The following is a 24,389-nucleotide window of genomic DNA, read 5'->3' as shown; positions in this document are numbered from 1 at the left end:
ACTGTTGCAGCTCAGACACACTTTCGGTCAGCATGTCAGTCAGATCAGACTCCAGGGAGAAATCTATCCACAGTTACAAAATAAAAATGTCATTATTTCCCCTTATAAAGTTATATCTTATGACACTATAATATGGTTTTATTCCTTTATTAATGAAAAAACTGTATTTTTTGTTTGACTGTAACTGTTTATTTGTTGTTTTGCCACCTCCAATTGAATATTCCTTCTAAATGGTTGTAAAAAAGACAGTACATCGTGATCTCTTAATCATAAATGTGGTTTAGAATATCTTTACTATGTAGATAACCTGCACATCTCTGCATAGATCGGAATAGAAATATCCCAGTAAAACTTTTCATGCAGGAAACTGAAGATTTTTTCAAAGCATTCTGCAGGAAATCATAAGCTTTGCTCAAACTTTCAGTCCAAGCCTGAGTTACAATGAATTGGGCTTCCTATGCGCAAGGTCTTCCCAAGCACCTTGGCTATCCCCGTCCATTGGCATCCAACATAAAGAAATTAAATTTTGGTTTTCCAGAAAGATTCGTCCTTTTTCTTCTCACCAGTACTAAACCAGCTTCACAGGGCAAAATGTTTGTTTTTCTGCTCTCTCTTGTAATGATATTCCATAGGCATAGTGAGGACTTCTGAGAAATATTAAACCTCAAATCTTAATAAATGTTCATTGTCACTTCTGAAAATTAACTACTCTCTGTGAAATAGCTTAACAAACTGTCTCTTAAGTAGAGCATAACCATGTTTTAATGACTGAGAATAAATTGACTGAGAAAATGAACTGTTTCATATCTTCTGAACATCTTATGCTGCAGAAAGCTGGCTAGTGTTGTCTCTGCACACACCTTTACCTTGAAAAGTGCATTTGAAAGTGTGAAATTTGGATCTCTCCTCTCTGTTCTTTTCCTATCTCCAGTCCCATAACTGTACTTCTTTTACATGAGCACTCAAGATTTAAAGGTTGTATATTCAGAAAAAGAAGGTGGCTTGATTTAGGAAGTATGGAAGCAACAGTGTGATGTGAGACGTTGAGTTAGAAACAGTGTAGATGAAAATCAGGGTGAGCAGAGACACAGATCTGACTAAACTAATTTTAGAAGATGTTTAGGCTTGCTCTAGCTCCTGTGTTTCTCTGCCCTGTAGTAGGAATTTAACTTGCAAAAATCCCAGGCATTAGATTACCTTGACAGGCAAAAAAGAGGTAGGGAGACAGTTCAGGAATAGGCGTAGAAGTTCTGTCCATTTAGTATAATAATAGCTACAGAGTAAGGTGTAGAGGAGCAGAGAACTGGGCTGTGAACACTGTAAAGTCAGCATGCAAACCCAAGAAATTTAAAAGCCAAGAACCTTCCTGTAAGCAAGTACTGATAAAATAACACAAACTTCATTCTCTATCAACTAGAACACACAAAATTAAGGTACTTGTCACCCAGCATGGGCTAGCATTCACCCTTATGGGAACAGAGTGCAGGAGTGGATGAACCAAGTTTAACATCTGCTCTTTGCTGAAAAAAAAACTTCAGTATATGTCAGACAGCAAAGAGGAGTTAAACAGATTTAGCCTTCTTTCAAAAGCTCGCTCCCTGCAAACTACTCCAAACCTGTGATGGGTTATGAGTAATGGCATTTGATTATTATCTTCTTATCAGCAGATAACCAGCAGCAATAGTTTGGAACGGGATGACCAGTAGGGATCACCTTTGATACAGCTCAATGGTTTCAGAGCTAAGCAAGACATACCTGACCTTTTGGAGGATATACATACCCCCTCTAGTATTATTATGACTGTAATGGTATATGGAAGGTGAGAGCATCTGATACATCAAGGTTATCCAATCAATCATTTTGTGAGTGCAAACAGGGTAATAAGTAAAGGGGTATGAGATAAACAAGAGACACAAAACTTGGTAAAAAAGGGATAAGGGCAACAATAGCCAATACCAAAAGTCTCCAGGTAGTAACTGACGAGCTCTTAGGAAACTGTGGGCACAGCTTTGGGGAGGCTAGTCTGGACTTTGTGACTGGTAAGAAGGGGAAACAAGGAGAGCATAAGGGTTTAGAACATTTGGGGTAGGGGTGTGGTGGCATGTTGCAAAGTTTTTGAAGGGGTGTTTAGGGGGAGAGGGAGCAGGGAGGAACAAAGGAGGAATGGAGAGAAAAAGGACCAATTGTGTAAAATGGGGCCAGTCACTACATTTGTCTGACCAAGTGTTGTGCATGATCACTACAGTTTACCCTGTCTTGTTATTAAACTTTTTCTTAACTATCTGTGCATAATCTCACATTCTGTCATGTGTGTGTGAGTGCTGCAAGGACTCAGTGCCAGGTGGTGGGAGGACCAGTGTGAGGGGACTGCATGCCAGTTCCTGGAGTCAGACCAGGGCTACGGGGTGACCCTGGCTTGTGGTATCAGCTACTGGAACCAGTGGGGGTCTTGAATGTCAGCCAGTGGGGCAGGAATGGAGTGTGTTCCCAAAACCAGGTATTGGGAGACCAGGGTGAGTGAGGTGAGGGGTGAGGTGAGGGTCTCAGCGCTGGCAGCTGGAGCAGGACCACAGATCACAACCTGTGTGCCTGCTACCAGCTGCTGAGTGTCTGTATTTTCCCCAGATTGGGTGCAGGGAGATGGGGGTGGGGGGTATGCATGTGTATTCACTGGCAAACTCTAAGCTGGACCAGACGATGAATATCAGGCAGGCAGAAGAGACATGACCGTGCTCGGGGGATCCACAGATGTGCACATGCTTGTGAACCTGGGGAGTGTGGTGTGTGTGCTGCACTAGTGACCTTCTGCCTCTGCCAGCCCAAGAGGAGGAGAGGATGTGGCTGTCTGGGCTTGTGTCTGGTGCGAGTTCTTTACATGGCCATCTGTGTGAGCAGCTGTGTCTCTGTGTGATACTGCTGTGGGATACTGCTCAGATCCTCTGCTGATTGAACCTGCAAATGGAAAGCATTGGCTGCATCCCTCACCCTGGGCAGAGACCTCACCTCTACAAGATGGACTCCAGCAGCCAGGGAGAAAGGAGTCCCAGGCTGGAGCTGCTGGAGGCAGTGGACACTTGTAACATCCCTTAACAGTGACAGTCTGTTAATTTACTCTCATTCTTCCACCAACATTCAAGATAGCTGTCATTACACCAGTGAATAGAACTCAAACATATGAATAATTTTTCAGATATGCTAATTATGGCACACTTTAACAAGGAAGTGCAAAGTATTGCACCTGAGGAGGAATAACCCCACGCACCAGTACACAGACTAGGAGTCAATAGGCTGGAAAGCAGCTTTGTAGAAAATGTCCTGGGGCTGCTGATGGACATCAAGCTGATGTGAGCCCATAGTGTCCCTTTGTGACATGGAAAGCCCACAGCCTCCTAGGCAATGTTAGGATGAGTGTTGCCAGCAGGCTGAGGAAGGTGATGCATCCGCTCTACTCAGCACTGGTAATGCCACAACTGGAGTATTATGTCCAGTTCTGGATTCCCCAATAAGGAAGGCATGGACATTCTGGACAGAGTCCAATGCATCTGTCATATAAAGGACTCTGAGAGAGCTGGGACTGTTCAGTATGGAAAAGAGAAGGCTCAGGGGGGAAATCTCATCAATGTGTATAAAAACCTGGTGGGGTTGAGTAAACCAGACAGAGCCACACACATCTCAGTGATATCTAGTGACCTGGCAAGGCAGTTGGCACAAACTGAAATACAGGAGATTCCATGTAAATATAAGATAAACACTTTTATTTTGATGGGGTTGAACATTGGCATGGTTTGCCAAGCAAGATTGTGGAGTCACCAACCTTGGAGATATTTAAAACCTACCTAGACACAGCTCTTTCTGACGATGCTGCTGCAAGCAGGAGCATTGAGCTAGATGTTCTCCAGAGGTCCCTTCCAACCTCAGCAATTCCATAACTTTGTAATGTTGTGATTTCCTGTATCATGCACATTGGCCATTGATAACTCCTCAAACCAGGACAAACATGGAATTGCAATCTTAGCCAGTAGATTAACTTCTTTATTTTCAGAAGGGTAAGTAAAAGGAGGTTTTCATTTCATCTGTCCAAGTTTGAATGCAGCTGGACTCAACAATCATGCGAGATCTGAGACACCACCTAGCAACCTTAATTTCTTTCTATTTTGGTAATCCACCTTTTTGGGGAACATTGTGTGCAGGGTATTGTAAGCATCACTGAAAATGTATCATGCTGTTATTCTTTTAAATAGCATTATTTAAATTCTTTAATGGTAAAGGTGTGGAGAAAAGTGTGGAGGAAAGGGCGGTTCTTGTTTACAATGTCCTTTAAAATATACAGAAATTGAATGAGACTCTTAAAGATTTAGTGTTTTTTTTGGCTGGCTCATTAGCTTCATGTAATGTGCAACAGATATTTCGCCAAAAACATTTCATGGGTTTTACAAACAGTTTCTTCTTTTTCTCCCTTCCAAATGCAGAATTTAATAATGCTACAATGTTTTATAACTTCCTCTCTATTCATATAGCTTGTCTTTATTCTAGAAACAGAAGTCTTAATGATTTTGATTGCTTCTAGCACCTTCTATGAATTCAGAACTGATGTTTTAGTGGTTTTGGACTAAAAGATGTCATTTCCTGATGAACAACAGGTCCACATAGTTTGAAATAATGATGAGTGAATTCCATGCACATCCTTACTATCAACAGATCATTAAGAAAGTAGTTAATTTTGCATGAAAACAGTCTTGTTCCATCTGTGTCCAAATGGCTGGCAAATCATGTGGATTAAATAACCAGGATAATCCTCTCAATTTAACTTTAAAAACATATTTATATTTACTTTAGATAATTTTTGCCATTCACAGAATAAGATGCATATTCTCTTTCAATAGTATTCAAGACTTAATAATAACAACTGCTGACCAGAAATGAAATGAAATTATGCAATAGACATTGCACAGAGAACAACTGTGCCAAAACCATTTTAATAGATTATGAAAGGAAGTAATTTAAATGTGTAGTTGATTTACAGGCGGAAAGATGCCTTCACATTGACAGAATTTTTGGCAATGTAACTTTTTTTGGCAGACCTTCAACTTTTCATTACACAGAGGAAGGAAGAACTATCTTTTCCAGTTATGTGTGGTTACTACATTTATATACTCTAGGCTAAGACACTGTTTGCACTACTCTAGCAACGCTATTCATCAAAATTGCCTTAAATACGCAGCTAAGTGTTCCTTCTGAAAGGGAAGATCTTCCGAGGTCAGCTTAATTTTAAATGTTTTGGGCGAAAGCTATGTTTTGCAAACAGCTTCTTCTTTCCTCATAAAGAACAGAGTTTTTGTGATGACACACTGTCTTGCTATACACATCCCTGGTCACAGGAGGCATCAGAGAGGGGATTGCCACACACTCTACTCAGGAAGTTATTAGCAGGCAAAATAGCCCCTGAGGAACCCTAATCAGCCAGTGTAAGTTTGAACAGCCTTTGATCCACTCTGAATTATAGATGAATCCTTAATTATCTCTATATATGAGGAAGCAGAAAGCAACTTGGAATTAATTTTGCTGTTTCTTTTCCTCAGTTGTGCTTTGCAAATTGTTGTAATATCTTTTTCAAAAAGATTAAATGGCTGCAGCATTCTACAGCAACTCCTTACGTTTGTGCTACAGATCAGTTTGGAGAAAAATAAACCCACACCATATCTTCATTTTTTATTCCAGTCTTTTTCTTTTTAGCTCTATTTTCAGCTGTTTCTTTCAGAAGCTTCATAAAGTATAACTTAAGAAGACAGTTGTTTATAAAAGCATCCACCTTTATCTACCTAGTTCTTCAGTGGCCCATGACTAATTTGGGGTTTTACCACAGGTTTCCAGATTGCAGGTCGACTTGCCCAAAATCTTAGAGCTAGTCAGCTCTAAAAATGTGAAGTGATTTGTTTAGTAGCAGCTCTGGCTTTCTGTTGTAGGTAATCATATATTACAATTCAGTAGAATTTGACTAAGATCAGTGGAATGTGGTTTGAAAATCTACAAATTAGTATCCATTCATATCGTTTGAGTACCATGAAGACAATCTAGCTGCATTAGCATGATATTGAGCCTACATTAATTAGAGCTGTTGAGAGATAAGATAATTAGTTCAAATACAAAACTGTATTAACACTGATATATACTCTTCAGCATCTGAGCTTACAGCTCCACATGACCTTGTACAAAACAGAGGATGTATGCCAGTTCATCATCAATTGCCTAGAAACTTCACTGTGTCCTGCAGACGTGGCCAGAATAAATGCCAGGGACAACCTAAGACTTGAACTTCTGAAAAACTATGCAAAGATTTGAAGGTAATGCATAAATGCAACTAAAACTGAGGACAGAATAAATTCAAACATAAAAAGACCTATATGTGTTTATAGACAGATTATGCAGACAGAATTTATAAAGCAATTACACTAGAGAATTTAAAGGAATTAAATGAACAATATATAATTATGAAACAATGTATACATTTCTAAAATGCTTTCATTGAGAAAAGTTCCTGTCTGTACAAAACCACTTTTGCTTCAGGGAAAAAGACCAATGAATTTCAAGGTGAAATGAGAAATTATCTCTTTTTCTATTCCACAACAAATGATTCATTTAGAAAAATAAGTTAGTCTTCTTAAACTTACCTAAAGCGCTGAATCTACTGAGCACAATTAAACTTTTTGTTCAATAAAATAAAAGCTCTCAAATTTAGGGTATATACACTTTTTACCCATATTTTGAAAGCAGGAAATATCCATTGTTGATTAACAAAAATAATCTTATTATCAAACCTACAATTTGTAAATGTATTGGGACAAGCTAAACTTCGGAAAATAATTTCTCTGTTACAAGAAAAAAAAAAGTAATGGAATTAGACTTTTTTTCTAAAACACTTGGCATCCCTGATGTGGCTCTGGTGCTTCAAAGAACAAGCCTGTGATACAACTAACGCTTTGAACATATATTCATGAACAAACAAGAGGAATTTAGAGTCCTTTTAAAGTGGTACATGGACAAGTCCTGAGAAAGGACCACATGATTATATACATATTCATAGCCTACCACAAACACAACAAGTTTGTCTTGGTAAAGTATTAAACTTTTTTTCTTTGCATAAAAAATTTACCTTAGGCAAAACAGAACAAAATGTAATATTTTCTCCACAAACCAGGAAAATGTTTTGTTTTGCTTTGGTTTGGTTTTGTTTCCAACCAGGTTTATACAGAAAAAAAACATTCAACTTTGGGGCAACGTGAAGAATTTTTGTTTTATTAAATTAAAGAAAGACCGAATACCACCTGTGTGATTCTGTAATTATACCTGAAACAGCAGGAAAATCTGCTACTACTCATTGAACCTTGCTACTGAGGGAAGTTGAATAGATCATTCATTCTATGGTTCAGAAGAGTCATTTCAAATCTGCGTACCACATGTAAAATTAGTTCTGACCTTGTCAGCCTCAAGCATGTCCTTCAGATATGGATCATTAAATTCAATCCTTAATGCTCCAGGGAAAAGAGCTAAAAATTGAGGTTTCCTTATATTGCATTCTATGATCTCTTAAGTAAAACTATATATTTGCTTTGATTTTCCAAATGGAACCATCATTTAAATCCTTGACACATGAAAGCTGTGTTGGTGTCTTTCTGAAGAAGTTAACTTTCTCAAAACAAATCCTAACCAATTAGTCTAGTCCATGCCTAATCTTTATCTTCATGGCAGCCCATGCAACAGGACAACCTTAAAGAGGCTGGTATAGTGCTATGAATAAGTCCTTTTTGCATTCCTTCTTGTGCACCTCGACTTAGTTAATCTCATGCTGCTAATGTCTAAAGAATCTTAAGTGAGTGCTGTCACAACCCTACTATAACTTATTCTTCTTTAATATACTAGTACCACTTGTTCTCACAGAAATGAGTAAGCCTCTCCAGGATGCTGCGCAAAAACAACCAAGAAGCAAAATTGAGCACTAGACACCTAATTGTTCACAATCCTTGTAGTGAGCTGACTACCCTTCTTTAGGATCATTCTAAATAGCAGTCTCCAAGGCCGTAAAAGAGCTTTCTAACCCTCAGCAGCATGGATACAGATCAACCCGTGATGTTTGGGCTTCAGCAAAAGGATTGATGTCTGTTTACATCTGGGGGAATGTAGAGAAATCATCCATATCCCCAGCTTTTGTCATGAAGTTAGCTTCTGTTTGAAGGAAGTTGTTCATCACAGCCAAGAAACAGGTACTGCCAAGAGACAAGTCTCCCAAAAGAGAGGCTCTTAACCACCCTGAGGTAGGCATATAATACAATGCTCAAGATAAAAAACTGCCTGAAGGGGCCAGTCTTTCCTTACTAACTGTAAAGAGAACTTGGATTTGAGCAAGATATCCAATTTTCAGACAGTTAAATTGGACCTTACCAAAGAGGCTTTAAGGAGACACACTGACCCAAGGAGATGTAAACATCAAATACTTTAGCGTATCTAAAAAGGTGTTGTCCAAACAACTGATAAAAAGGTGCTTTTATAGCCTCAGTGACTGATGAGAGAAAAAAGTTCAGAAGAAAATAGGACAAAAACTGTGTAGCTGGTCTGCTTCTAACTTGCTGTCTACTACACAGTCCTGGTAGAGTCTCTGCAGCTGAACATTCACCAGAACAACAAGTTTGGATTCCACCATGTTGAGCCAAGACACTTTCACATTTTTTTATGCAAACATCCTGCAACACTGGCATTTGACCTCTTTGGCATATCTTCCTGTGCAAACACACTTCACAGTCTGCTATAGGTACCTTAACACAGCTGCTCCAATAGCTCAAGCCCACATGTTCCAGAGCTCTAATAATACTTCTCATCTTCCTGCGTTCATGTACACACAAACAAAAACAAGATAGGAAAAGAATTTGAAGTTCCAACCCCAAATGATGGCATTTTCAGAAGTAACTAGGAAACTTCCATAGAGTATTACACTCTCACCACACCCAAGTTCAGTGGAGCAATGATAATATGCTTGGGGGTCAATTATGGACAGCCCCTAATGACAGAGAACCACTGCATTACAAAGTGACAACTCCCTCTATGTCACTTTGTGACATCAGTAACATTTTGTGATAGTCTAAGCTAACAATCTCAGTAGTAAGTTGGTTATTCAGTTGGCTTACCTAGCCTCTGGTATTTACATCAGCACAAACTCTGACCTTCAGTGGACCTAGAACAGAGGTTGAATTTAGTTGTTGTGTTTAGTCTCTTTCCTGTAGGAGGGAAAAAATTTGTTTTGGCTTCTTCATGTTCATTTGTCTGGTCTAAGCTACCTGTATGCTAATCTACAATGGCAACATTTTCCTTTTTTTGCAATCAATATCTGGGAGTTTTAATTTTTTCACTAGTACGGAAACCAAATTTTTATACATGTTGTGTAAAAAGTAGATTCTACAGCATTAAAAAAATATAACAATTCTGGTAGATAAATTCTTATAAAGCTGAGATTTTTAAATACTCTTGGTGGATCATTATTACTACAGACAACTGAAAAAACAGTTAGGTAAGATCTGAAAAATGAGAGGGTCAATTTTAACAAGTACTACATGCAATGTAAAATTTGAAAAATACAGTATTTGGCTCTGCATCAGTGGGGCTGGAAGAATCATATGTTTCTACCCGCCCAATGAGAGCACAGTGATTTATTCTATCATAAATCAAGACTCTTGCTGGGCTATGAATGAAGGATTTGTAAGGTTTTGGCCTTTAAAAGTGGTTTGGAGTGTAAAGGAGAGAACATGAGAGTTTGCAGTAAGGGAGGTAGAGAATCATGCTGGCCAATAAACACATAGAGCAAAAATAACTAGCATAAGAGGGTACAACCAAATAAAATTGCATTCATTTATGCCAGCATTGCATCTTACCCTTCAATATGGAAACAAAGGGAAAAGCCTGGCTCATCTATCTCAGTCACATAATATCACAGACAATAGTATCATACAGTCTCTCACATGTATTTATCAAGACCTCTCCAACACATGGAGTGTTGACCCTGAAATTCTAAAACCTTCGATCTGTAAACTGCTGTTCATGGGAATGCAGTATACTTGAGAGGGGACCCAACAGCATTAGAACATGGGATAATATTATAAGATATGAGTAAGATAATATGAAAAATATATGAACAATATCTTAAAAATTAATATTTTAAAATTCATATTTTAAAAGGGAAGCATTAACATTTTCAAAAACATATTTGTTAATGTTTACTCTCTTCTATCACCCTGTATCCCTTAATGATTATCACTCATTTCATAATTATATCTCATCACTCGGTCTGTAGATCCTACCTAGGCCTTAATACAGAACAAAGCTTGAAATCCTCTGTTACACAAAGAGATCATCAGACACAGATTAGGTAATTTCCATTACAGAGAATTTGCAACTTAACTAAGAATGACTAAGGCTGATATTGCTCTTATGTCTTCCAGGTTTGCTATTGCTTCAATGGGGGTATAACACTCTTATTCCCCCTATCCACTTCGATTTTCAAAACACTTTCAGGAAAACACATTATTTTCCTTGTCATAAGTACAAGATGAGGTTTATTTTTCCTCTCAGCAACAGTATTTATAGTCCTTAAAGAATGATAATTGAAAGCATAGGGGGGATGTGTTTGGTTGGTTTGTTGTTATTTTTCCAGCAAAGTCTTGTTCAATTAATACAGAAGGGCCCAGATTTTAGAGCTGGATGGCAGTTTTCAGATTAAGATGTTGACTTACCCAAATAACAGCAAAAAAAATTACTTAGGATTTCATGATGGATTTTTCATTTTACACAATGAGATACAGAGGCCGGAGGCCACTGTTGGAGAACCCAGTAAAAACAAGTATGAAAAGCTGTGTACAATAAAGAGGAATTTAAACTAGAGCAGATGCAGAAAAGGGAGATCTGGGAAAAAAAATCAAGGAAGTTGGAGCTTATCGTATGAAAGGAGACTAAAATGAGCAAGATTCGTTTAGTCCAGCAAAACAAATACTGAAAAGGGGTATGATTTTTTCTATATATAAGTAAAAGGTAAAACACAACTGGAGAAGAAACAGAAAAGAACTCTGGCACAGTGAGGAAGTAAATATGGTCACAAGTAGAATTATATTGAAATTAGAATTAGATCTCTAACTATTCTAAGCAGAAGAACCTCTGAACTTAAATCAGAAGAGAGGTCCAGAATCAACTTTGGCTCAGTTTAGTCCTGGAGCAATTTTGAGAAGGAGCTTAACTAAATGAAGCCAAAATGAGTTATTAAATAGATGTAACTTTCAAGATGGCATTGCTCTTAAAGACTGAAATTGATGATGTCCAGAGGTCCCTTTGAGTGTAAATTATTTTAGTTTTTTGTACAGAATGGGTTGCCTGCTGAGTTCAGCATCTATAATCCAGAATGTTCCTTCCTAACTCTCTTTGCTGGGTAAAAGCTGGCTGGATGGCCAGGCTCAAAGAGTTAATGGTGAATGGAGTTCAATCCAGTTGGCAGTCCATCGCAAGCGGTGTTCCTCAGGGCTCAGTACTGGTGTCAGTTCTGTTTAATATCTTTATCAGTGATCTGGAAAAGGGGATCAAGTGCACCTTCAGTAAGTTTGCAGACGACACCAAGTTGGGTGGGAGTGTTGATCTGCTTGAGGGTAGGAAAGCTCTACAGAGGGATCCAGACCAGCTGAATGGAATGGCTGAAGCTAATTGTGCGACGTTCAACAAGGTCAAGTGTCAGGTACTGCATGTGGGTGACAACAACTCCAGGCAGCGCGACAGGCTCTGGGAAGAGTGGTTGGAAAGCTGCCTGACAGAAAGGGATATGGAGGTGTTGATTGACAGTCAACTGAATAGGAGCCAGCAGCGTGACCAAGTGGCTAAAAAGGCCAACAGCATCCTGGCTTGTATCAGGAATAGCGTGGCCAGCAGGATTAGGGAAATGATCTTTTTCCTGTACTCAGTACTCGTGAGACCACAATTTGAATCTTGTGCTCAGTTTTGGGCCCTTCACTTTAGGAAAGACAGCTGAGGTGCTGGAGCATGACAAAAGAGGAGCAATGAAGCCAGTGAAGTGTCTGGAGCACGAGTCTCATGAGGAGTGGCTCAGAGAACGGGGGTTGTTTGGAGAAAAAGAGGCTCACGGGAGACTATCTGAAAGAAGGTGGTAGGAACACAGGTGTCAGTCTCTTCTCCCAAGTAATAAGTGATAGGACTAGAGGAAATGGCCTCAAGTTGTGCCAGGTGAGATTTAGATTGGAAAAATTTCTTCATTGAAAAGGTTGTCAAGCATTGGAACAACCTGCCCAGGGAAGTGGTGGAGTCACCATGCCTAGAGGTATTTGAAAGACATGCAGATGTGACACTTTGGGAGATGTTTTAGTGGTGCACTTGGTAGTGTTAGGTTTACAGTTGGACTCAACGGTCTAAAAGGTCTTTTCCAACCTAAATTATTCTATGACTATGGTCTTATGAAAACATGTCCGTTTCCACTGAATTTTCCTAGCTCCCAGCTGACAATAACCAGGCAGAGAAGACCTCCAGAACATATCTTAAAATTTGTGATAATGCTGCCTCAAGCTAAGATTTTGCCATTCTCTCACATTTTAAGTATGTGCCTTAACTATCTCACTATAATTTTAATACTGACTTATCATCCAGTGATGAAGTCTACACCATGGCACAAGAACGCTGTGTTGTGTCGATGGAGCTTGTCTCCTAATTATTCAGAGTGAAAGACCTAGCAGAGCACTCCTTGACTCCCTTTCCTCTGACATTTGATCATGACCCAGCTGCTATTTCTACCTACTGTAGCTGTTCAACATTAAATAAATAAAGTACTTACAACAAAAGGAGCTGGAATCTCTCTTCAGAATCAAATGGTATGCACAGGATTGAAACATGACACTGAGAGACTTGCAAACAGACCCTATTCCATGAGGTGGTATCATTTGCTATCATGTTATTATAATTATGCTTTGACAAATAACAATTACCTTCATTCAGACAGTAAAAAGGAGTTACAGAGTCAACCTTATAATGCAATCTGTAGTAAAAGTTAATTGAACTACTTTCAGGCTCAGCTATCATAAATAAAATGTTTCAACTTGTACAGCTTAATATTCTTATCTTCAATTATATTTTAATGAGCTTCCAAAGTCAGATAATTTGTAATTTTATCTTCAACATTCATTTTGTTATAGGTATTTCTTTTCCCAGATGCTTAAAAAAAAAAAAATAAAAATCTCAACCAGCAGGTTTCAGTAGAAGTTTTTTTCTGTCACTGTTTTTTCTCCCATTTTCACTCGATTTCAGTTATGGGGATTCTGCCTGTGATTCATGACAAGGGCAATTATGAAGGGTCTGTAGACAAATATAGGCTCTAAATGTGCTTTTCAGGTTCAGTTCTACATTTGCCATTCTGGTGGGCAATTTTGGAACAGAATTCAGGGAAAAAGGAAAATATTAAAGCCCATCAGAGTTTACTCTGAGAGATACAAGCATTATGGAAGGCAAATTGAAAAACTCTGTGCTTCTATCAAGGAGATATATGAAATCAGCCAACAGGGAATGTGAAAACAAGAAAGTTATCCTAAATCATATCCACACTCCAAAACCTAGACAAATCACAGCTGCAAGTTGTACGCTGGAGAAGTACAACACCCAAAATTAATTCCTGAATGTAAACATCTGAAAGCTTTCCTTGAAAGAGCTACTAGGACCTCATTCTTTTAATAAAAGATTCCAAGGCAGATAAGGATATTCATAAAACTGAAGTCATGAAGCTTCTTGCTCAAAAAGTGAGCTTTAGTTTCTTCCTCTGCTTGAAGAATGTCAGTCCATGATTCCTCCTTTCCAGATGAGCAGGAAAACCCACTGGAGCTGCTTATGCAGCAGAAAATAAAAGAGAAGGAATGAGGTTCTGTGGACGTAAGGAGCAGTGCTCTTTTTTCACTTTGTTGGTGTCAGTCAATGTAGAGAAAAGACAACAGAATTCACAAGGTCAGAAAAGGATTAGACAAGAATAAACACGACTATCATCTCCAGTGCCAGCTGCTAAAAATTATTTTTACTTAATAGCAAATTTATAAAAAAGGTTATGGAGGAGGCACTAGCCTGTCCCTTACCAGGTGAGTGAATTAACCACAAGTTTCTTTCACCCTACACTAGGACAGAATTAGGTCAAAGGGAGAAAAAAAAAATCTAAAAAATTGAAACAGCCTGGCACAGGTATGCCTTAATCATATATCAGAAATCATATCAAGAACGTGATTCAGTTAGGCACACTTTAGTTCTTGGTACCATTTGAATCATTCTCATGCATCTTAGACTTTGAAATGGAGCTGGTAGACATGGTACAGGACAGATGGGAGACCCAGGCCTTCTGGAGAGTAGCTGGAGCCCAGGCAGTTTATCACAGGATTCTTCAAATGGCGTTGAAAATACATAGGAAGCCAACTGAATCAAGCCTTGAGTCTCTAAATTCAATAATTTTTTTTTCCTTCAATATGCTGCAATTCAAGAAAATGACAGGCAACCTGTTGGCTGCCCTGAGCCTTGAGATGGGAAACCTGATGCATGCATCACGTTTTCCTCTGAGACAGCTGATGAAGAGACAAAGACAAAAATAGATGGAAGGATTGGGAACTGAGACAATCTGGTGGGCCTGGAGAGCTTACAGAGAGGAAGAGAAAATTCAGAGAAAGGAAGCAGACTTCATTATTGCTCAGAATAACAAAATACACAAAGGAGGAATTTTTCTTGAGGGAGGCCAAAATCACCATATAAATTCATAAGGACCCAGACAGCATCAGATCTGATGTTGATAGCAGCAGCACAGCTGCTCACACTCACATCTAACAACGTGGCACTGAAAGGTACCAATGAAACAGCTTCCATCTCTTTAGTAATTTGTTCTTTTTCCTTGTTTTCTTAATCTCATGATATCTGAGGTTGTTCTCAGGGTGATTTTGTGTCCATCTTGTCATGTACGGCATTTATGTTCATGTTACTATAGACACTTCTGCCTTTTCTAGAGACAGGAGGAATGTTGCTTAAGGCTCTAGAAGTAGCTTAAGAGGAATTAATTCAGAATTAACCAGTAGCAGAAACAGACACAATGTATATCGCTCTTGGGATAAGAGACAAAGAAAACATTGAAATGAACCCCAGAAAAACACACTGGTATCTGTCAGTACATGCAGTCCATTTCCCAAAGCACAGTTCTCTAGACACTCTGTTTTCCAAAAAAACTTTGGATGTACTTCTTTTTTTTTTTTTTTTTTTTTTTTAAAGTTACTTTAGTAATAAGTACTATTGTTGATTTTTTTTTCTTCTTAATTCAGTGAGAATAAGTGGCAAACACTACTCACCAATAAACTACAGAACAAAAAAATGTAAATCTCGGGGACACTTGGCAATTCACATCCCATTTATCGGAGGGTTGGTGCATTACAGGCAGCAGCTGACCTTAGAGAAGATAGCCCTGCCATGTTAGCGACATTCCATTTTTCACTGTCTTTAAAAGGAAAAATATCAGAAGTACAAGCATTATCAACAAGTCAGTGTTACAGGACTTTGAACAAAACATTTTGCACTCTCTTCTACATTCAAGTTATGTACCACATTCACTTTCCTTGTCTTTTAAAATTCTAAATGACTCTGTCAACATATTGTTTTCAACTCTCCTCTTTGACTTTGCCAGGCTGTACAATTCCCGCCTCTCCTGAGTTGGAAGTACTCTTTAGTCGAGTGATCTTCTGTTTCCTTCTCCTCCTTTTATCTTTGCATAATCTCACTTTCACTCTGCCTGCCCTACTTACAAGTTTTTCCTCTTTATACATCAAACAGCTTCCATTGCACACTCAGATGCTTCCATTGTACCCACATTCAGCTCACAAAATACTTTCGCAGCAATAGACCACCAGGTACGATTGAGTGTCCTCTACCTGTGGGCAATGCATCCATTTTGCAGAAGAAGCACGCTACGGTGACAGAGTCTCAGAGGCTGGCTCCGTGCAGAACTGAACTTGAACAAGGATGCATTGCTTCCAAGGTTAGCTCAGTACATGTTTGCTTGGTTTTGGACACTGAGCTAAAAAGCCCTGCCAGGCTTGGGCTGGCTCCCCACAGAGTCATTCTCGCTTCTCCGTAGCATGCTCTCAAACACACTCTGCACTACCTGTGTCATCCAAGGTCTCTCATCCCCCAACCCTAGTACCCTGGATAATGAGTATGACAGCGTGATGTTTTGATCTTCTCCCCATATCTTATCTATAAAGAAAGGCATGCATAATATATGTGGTGTATGTTTTCTTGCATTTGCTTTGAGATGGAAACAGACCAAATAATCTTGTAGGCATTTTCCATTGCAACAGACTGAACACTATAACTGAAAAGGGGAGAAAGTGTTAGATATTTTGAGAAAATTTACATTTTCTTCATATTAATTTGAAAAGTACATTTAAAACCTTAGTTTTCTGATGATTTCTGTATTTTCCTATCAAGACACAGAGTCAGTATTCTAATTGCAAGGAGTGAATCACTCCCAAAATATGTTGCTATGTGCATATCTCTCAGGTGTAGTGTAGCTGATGGGTTTTCTTATGGAAATACATTAGTCTTTGAAACATGTTGGCATGAAATATAACTGAGTTTTAGTTCTGAGATTAGGATCTGTTAATTCCTGAAGATCCAAAAATCATCATGACAGATTTATAACACAGAAAGTCTGAAGGAAATTTATCAAACATACTTAAACAGACTTTGAGTTACCTGCTGGCTAATTAGAAATGGCTCCAAAGCTGGCCACTGTAAAAGACTTCTCAGTAAATTGTTTTCAAACCCTAGGGCAGGTTGTAGTCATTATGTTTCCTTTACGCTATACACAAGATCGTCTTTGTTTAGTAGCCTGCATGTTACATGTATCCTTTCACGTTTTCCTTATTTATTTATTTATTTAATTTTTTAGTGCTATGCTATTCTGTTATTGGGCCATGTGGACATTTTTAAAATGACTGATAGCTCTCTCTGTCACTGGCCCCATCTAAAAATCTGGTATTTCACCTTCTTTAGGGAAAAAATAAAAATAACAAAAGAGAGAGAGAGAGAAATAAATACAAGAATACAAGGAAAGAGAGAAATAGGCAAAGGGTGAGGTAAGGGGGCAGAGGGAGGGAAAGGCAGAATGATGCAAGAAAGAGAAAGAAAATTACAAAACCTCAAATCCACAGAACAGAAAACTGTATTAAAAAGGAAATAAATATACAGAAGATTAAAAATATAGCTGCATATATGACTGCTGACATTGCTGGAACAGTTTAGTAAGCCTACTTCTGTTTAAATTTTAGCATTTTCATAACTGCTAGATGATTTTTAACTTGTTCAAGTAATATACAAAGCTGCTTATAAATTAAGAGTGAAAATACTTTCATTTAGTCTGTAAAACCATAATGTTCTGATCAGAAATTGGCACTGCTGGTTCATATCAAATATGAGCCTTGCCAGATAAATTAGACAAGTCATCTTTAGAATAATTCCTTTGAATGCGATATAACAGCCCTTAAAATCAAAGAATTTATTCCTCTAATCACTAGCATCTCATTGATATATTCTTTTTTCAGATAAGATTTCTGGTTAATTATAAGAGCATCTAAAGCAAATGTTGCATCTCTTTCAAAAATGCCTAATTATCACTGAAAGAAAATTAAAGCACAGCTAAGCATCATCAGGGAACAGAGAGGATATATGTGTGCCTTGCAACCACAACTATGAAAAAAGTTTGCAGATCTGTGACATCATAAATTACTAATTATTTCCACATTTAGGAAAATATTAGAATTTATTAGGGTCTTTTCAAGATATGGAAAATATTCCACAAGTGAGGCAACTGTAATTCAGGGGAGGTGGATGCCAAAATGAATTATTAAGGTCATTTCTTCAAGAATGAATATAAATATTTTCCACATTTCACTACACCAGCTACAGTATATGCATGAATATACATACATCTTAAATGCTGGCATTCATAGGGTCTGTGCATATGTAATAGCTATCCTATCTATTTTAGGAATTTTGGCTGCACATGTTGCTTTGGCATCTAGTTGCCTTTCACATTTATGTAAGTTTTAGGACTAAAAGAAATGTAGTATATGTTTTCCATGTTTGCTACAACAGTATTTAAACTGCAAACTGCATGCAGAGACTTTGGTAACTGCCATGACAAATCGATGTTGGTATATTCTGAATGTTTACATTATTAAAGATAAATGCTATAGAGAAAAGGGTGGGCCTGGAGCATTCCACAGTGATCTTATGTTTGCATTAAGAATCAAATTAATTAATGTTTTATGAGGCTTGATCTTGACACTAGGGTTTTATAGAGCTATACAAAACCACAATACCAGAATATTTTCTTAGGACTTGTTCCTCTAAATAAAAGAACTAGTGATAGTGACAGAAAGCCACCCCACTGCAGTGTCTTTACTGTGATTACTATTTCCCTTTCCATCTGTGTTGGTTGGCCTGGTTACAAGTCCCAGCCCATGCTGTAACTTCTTACCATTTCCCCTCCTGTCCTGCCTTTCCCCAATAGGTAGGCAAACTCAGTTCGACTGTGGTCAGAAGAGATTACACATTCAGATGAAGTGGCTCTTTGGAATGCAATAGCAGAAGCACAGGGACAAGTACAATTACACTATCTTTAGCCTCACAGTTTGATCCAAAAGAAGACACGTGAACAGATATTATTGTCTTCACTGCTCCATCTGCTTTCAGTGGATAAGATTGTTTCCATTCAGACATCCACAGAACAGAGCCCAACATTCATGCACAGCAGTCAGTACAAGCAAGTTTTAGTAAGTAGCTAATATTGTTCAAAAAGGACAGAACTGACTCAAAAAAATATATTTCTTTGATGAACTGTCTTTCCAAAAATTTGAGGAAAGCATTTTAAAACACAGAGAGTCAAGTGGCAAAACAAAAGTTGTTACTATTATTTGCATTTATGTTCACCATTCTGTAGAGTTCAAATTAAATATCTGAACTCATCGATCATGCCTGTACAAATAAGTTAACCGTGCTTGGGACCATCTGTTTGCACCCAGTTCAACTGGGAGAGAGCAGCCTGCCTCCATACAAGTCAACTCTCACCCTCCCACGCAGGGAATACACATCAAAAATGCCTGCAGGGAATGGCTTCTGTCTGTGGTAACTCCTGAGCCACCATCTGGAACTTTTTTGAGGCTTCTTCATCCAGCTCAGGCCAAAATTGTGCCTGCTGACAGTGCTAGAAATTGAAAAGTGTGGAAATTTTATTTCCTTCCCAGCACCCAGAGAACAAAGGCAGAATGAAGTTGTTTTCCTGAAAGGCACAAGAACCAGAAATGATGTCTATACTGTGCCTGAACTGGAAGTCGAGTGCATGCCCCAGCATGCTGCCCAGTGTGGCACCCCAGTGAGGAGTCTGTCCCTCATGCAGTGCCTGATGGCTCTTTCCTGTGTACACACAGGCATTTTCTCCCCCTGGCAAGAAAGATGTCACCGGAGGAGCAGAGAAGATGTACAGCAAGTAGAGGACGAGAATTAGGGCACTTGAAAACAAAACAAAAAAAAATGGCTCTTTGAAGAAAGGAAGAAAGAGAGCAAAATTTGGCAAGAAGTGAAAACCCAGGATGGATTTTTACTTCTTTCTTTTCCTCTAAGAATCTAAAACCGTCAGCCTTGTACAAACCATGAACCTGCAGTAATAGCAGCTTTATTGACTTTCCAGACAATCGGGCAGCAGAAAGTCACCTGATCCATCTGTGAGACCTGGTGAGAACCAGCAAATATAATGGGCTGCAAAACACCTGAAACTGCTGGCAACGCAAACACTTCCTGCCTAATTCTGTTGGACAACAGACACAAAGCCGACCCTGTAATTACATCCCACCCCGATCTACATTTGCAGCCATGTAATTAATACTTCCTCTGTAAAGCAATGGAATAATTTAGAGAGCAGATTTTCAACCTTAGTCTGGGAAAACTGAGAGAGTGTGAGCTCTGCTTGGGCATTTTAGCTACAGGGAAATGCTTTTCTGGTTCCATTTGCTCACAGAAACTGTAATTAGATGCTCAGAGCTCTCTTTGTGCTAGGGGAGAAGAAAATGATACTTCCTTCCTGTTTAAAAGCCACAGGCGAGAGCGAGTGAGGGGAGCTTTTACTTATTCAGGGGACTTTATGAGAGTGATAAATGTAGATGGCCCTGCAGACTCAGCCAGCTGAGAAAGTGTCGTGTTGTCCACACAAGGGAACATTTAGCTTATTGTTGTGGAGTTGAAATGTTTCTTCTCATAAATCATTGTGGTTTTACAGTGAGCATAACAAAAGCCTATATAGATCCTATACAGCAAACAAACACTTTTCTGTTTTTTATCACGCTAACCCCCCAATAAACTTCCACAGAATTGGGTTTTTATCTGCTCCATATTTTCCTCTCTCGTTATATTATATACAGAAGGAAAAAAAAAAAAATCACAAAAGTGAGGCTTCTAGGGTCCTTCAAAAATAAAAACTAAACAGAAAGAAGTCTGGAAGTCAGCAGTACTGGAATTGAAGAGGAAGGTAAGGATCCTCAGGATCATAATTTTGGGCTTATGTATTGAAATTCTACCTCACTCCCACTTTAGATGGAGAATATCAGGCCCAAGAACATGTCCTGGCAAATAGTGACTACAGATAGTCTCATTGCTGTGTTTACACAGCAGTGAAGTAGCAGTCACTTTTGCACACGGATTACCTGCTCAAGCAATAAGCATGTAGTTGTGTTTTAACCCTACCAATATCTACAAAGTGTGACGTGGGGGAAAGCTGGGGTATAATTGGAACTTCACAGTTCATTAAAAGTAAATCAATATTTAAATATATGGAACAGTTCCAGTACAATTCCTTCCATGTGTTTTAAGTGCTTTGGTGACAATGTCACTCTTGCAGTATCAAAAAGGTATGACTGACAGCTGCCTTTTTTGAAGGACCTCCACTTTCCATAGGGGCACAGGGGATACATAACTGGCCTGAGTTCAGGTTTTTCATTCCAAGGGTAATGGAAGTCCACTGGGAGGTTCTTGAAGCCCTCTAGTCTTCAAGTTGTTCCTGAAATAAAGATACAATTTTTGTGTTTTCTAACATATAAAGTTAGTGGTTAAAGGCACAATCCAGTACTTCACAGTATCCCATACAGTGCAGCTTCAACCAGACTCAGGTATCTAGGTCCCAGAGCACTCTCCCAAAATCCTTGGCTAAGTGCACAAGAAGCACTTACTCCAAAGTCTAGGTATCCTGTTATTGCACATACCTAAAAAGGACATATTCTTGCCTGATCCAGGCAGCTGAGTACCTACTCAGCTCTTTGAATTTACAAACTACTCAGGTCTTTACTACTAAAAGGACACAGTTTTCTCCCTATGCTAACATCACAGCCAACACTTACCCACAGAACTGTATTGATTTCGAAATATAGCCAGGAAAGGATATGGTTTCTACAGATTTTAATACTTTATGATGAAAGCAGTTGCCCAGGCAGCAGAAGGTCTGGCTTCACATCTCTCCCCAGCCTGCAGGGACTTGACTTGGTAGGCATTCTACCACAAAATCATGCAGCAGCTGGGAGATATGTGATCCACTTGTTCAGCTGAAGCTGTACATCTCTGCAGACAACAATGAAAATATCAGTAAGAGCAGTCTCATTCTGTAGCCTATTGATTAGATCACTCCCCTCCAACTGATTCCTGAAAGCAAAGCAAAACACAGAACATTCTGTTGAACTTTGCATTAGAAACCTGTAACCTCACTCAACAGTCTAAATTTGTATTTTCGTAACTATAAGAGAAGCAGGGAGACAAAAGCATCCTATTTCTTTGGTTGCATTTGGCTAAAATCCTAAATTAGCTTTTAGTGATATTATTGATTCAATAGAAATAATTCTACTGTATTAAAATTACCTTCTTGCCCTAAATTGAGAGCCATTCCTTGTAGAAATTATTGTATCAGAAGAGACTGCCTACAAGAAATTGTCATTACTCAACTGATATATCTAATATCAGGAATCTAGTACCACTGTGTTCATAAGTATGTTTTTCAAAAAGCAGATACAAAGAAATACTTACACATTTATCCTGCTTGGTAGAATAATACACATGAAGCATTATTTTTTCTCTATGTACTTCAACATAAATTTTAAATATGCAGTCAGGTAACTAAGTATTCATAAAGTAATATGTAGCACAGGCTTTCAGCATCAGTTCATTGTATTAGCATCTGAAGTCAGCACATTAAAGGTCTACTACAAATGAAAGGGATTCACCTTCAATCTTTTTAAATTTTGCATGGAGTTTTCATGGCAGGCTCAGTAATATCACATTCACATCTCTCCTAGTGAGCTCATTTTAATGTTTGATTTTAAAAAATAAAGCATCTGAGACTAATAAAGACGACCTGGTTTGGAGCTTTTGCTCAATACAGTCTGAAAAATATATTTGCACAAGTTTCAATGGAGTTTGACTAACAATATATTTCAAGGCTGTCAAGAAAAACTTGGGCTCTCAAGCTTCAGCAGGACAGGGGAGATCCTTTGGCCATGATGTCCATGTCAATATTTCTTGGCCCTTTCACTGGCCTTTCCATCCACCTCCCTTTCTCATCTTCCAGATTCAAGAGAAAATTACAATTTTCTATTATTGGAAATGTTGTATTCAACTGACCACAAAATGTTAACTATGACAGATAAAAAAATAAGGATGGCATGTATTTTTTAACATTTTTAAGATCCAAATATATGTGATCCACTTCTCAAAAACAACTATGGACACTTCCGTATCAAAGAATAGATACTGTGAATGTAAAAGCAACTTACCTGTTACTCTCAGAATTTTAAAGGACAGAATGTGAAGAAACGAAAAAAATGTAATATCATTCAATAAGGCAAATGTAAGTTTTACTTGCTTTCTTACTTTAAGATTGTTGTCTTTCATCTTTACTTCCTAGCCACATGTCATATGCAAGCAGTTGATTTTTAAAAGAGATTTTAACTAAACATGGACAAGGGAATTCACAAAATGATACTGACACCACAGAACACTTCTCATCCTCTGCTGCGGAAAAAATATAAATTATAAGTGGTTGAAACATCTGATTGTGCATTCACAGAAGTTGTTTCCATTTTAATGTTTTCAGGATGAAAATTAATGACCATGTTTCCTTCATTAGAAAAAAGGAATATTTAGCAATTTCTTCCACAAAGTATTTTTTGAGTTACAACATAGCACATGTAAAAAGGAAAGTCTTTCTTTCTTTATTTTTCAATGAAGGTATTGCATAATCAGAGTAAAACTGATTACTGTTGGGGGAAGGCATAGTTTTAGCACATATGATACACAGATGATGTGTAGGTCAATACTGTGTGCTGGAGCGCTTGCTACAGAATTCATTTATATCTGAAAAGGAAGAGTGGATGTTTGGACTCTTGATCTCTGTTCCAAATAGTACTACATTTTTCAAGGGTGTAAATTCAGATTAGAAATCTTGAAAATACTGTCACAAATCTCAGTTTCCATGTGTAATTATGACCTTAGTAAGACAAGTTCTTTGATTCTACAATACTCCCCTTTTCTGAAATCTTAGTTTGCATGGAGAGAACAGAAAAAGTAGAAAGAGTGCTATATGGCAGTGTTTTTAAAATCAACGTCTTATTGAAAGGTAAAAGGGAATAATATTTCAGTTTATTCATGCTATGAAACATGTTTTCAAAATCTCTAAGGTGAAGATAAGCAACACAGTGAGGACCACAGAGTCATGTAAACATTTACCATCTCATGCATAATCCACAGAAGCCCCCTGTAGCCACTAAAGTAATTGCTTATGTGGAAAATAAGTATTAGGAAAGTATCACTAGTGCAACTTAGCAGCTGAAAGCAAGGAGAACTAGCACAGTGTAACAAGCCAGCTGTCCACATGCTATAGTTGGAAATGCACTAACTTAGAATAATATTTCATAGTATGAGTTATATGTTTGCACTGGTTCTCTATGTGGGACAGAAGGAGCGTTGTCTTCTATGAGCAGTTTGATTAGCTCTTTCTCTGTATTACTTCATTGCATAAGTCTCACTGAAACACGAGAAACTACAGTACCACTGAATTTGTTGGAACAGAAAAATACTGCATTGTAATGATGTGCAAAAAAATTTTCCTCCCAGAGCATTCATTAGAAAAGCATCAGAGACTAGCAAGGGCAAGATAAACCAAATGGAGAATTTGTCACACTTCTCTTCCTTTGAAATAAATAACAGATTTTGTCTGCACGTGTCATGGTCACCCTGAATTCCATGGAAATCTG

This window comes from Columba livia, chromosome 1, assembly GCF_036013475.1.
Source record: "Columba livia isolate bColLiv1 breed racing homer chromosome 1, bColLiv1.pat.W.v2, whole genome shotgun sequence".
NCBI classification, from domain to species: Eukaryota; Metazoa; Chordata; class Aves; order Columbiformes; family Columbidae; genus Columba; species Columba livia.
The sequence above is the reverse complement of the archived record's forward strand: the minus strand, read 5'-3'. Positions refer to the sequence as shown.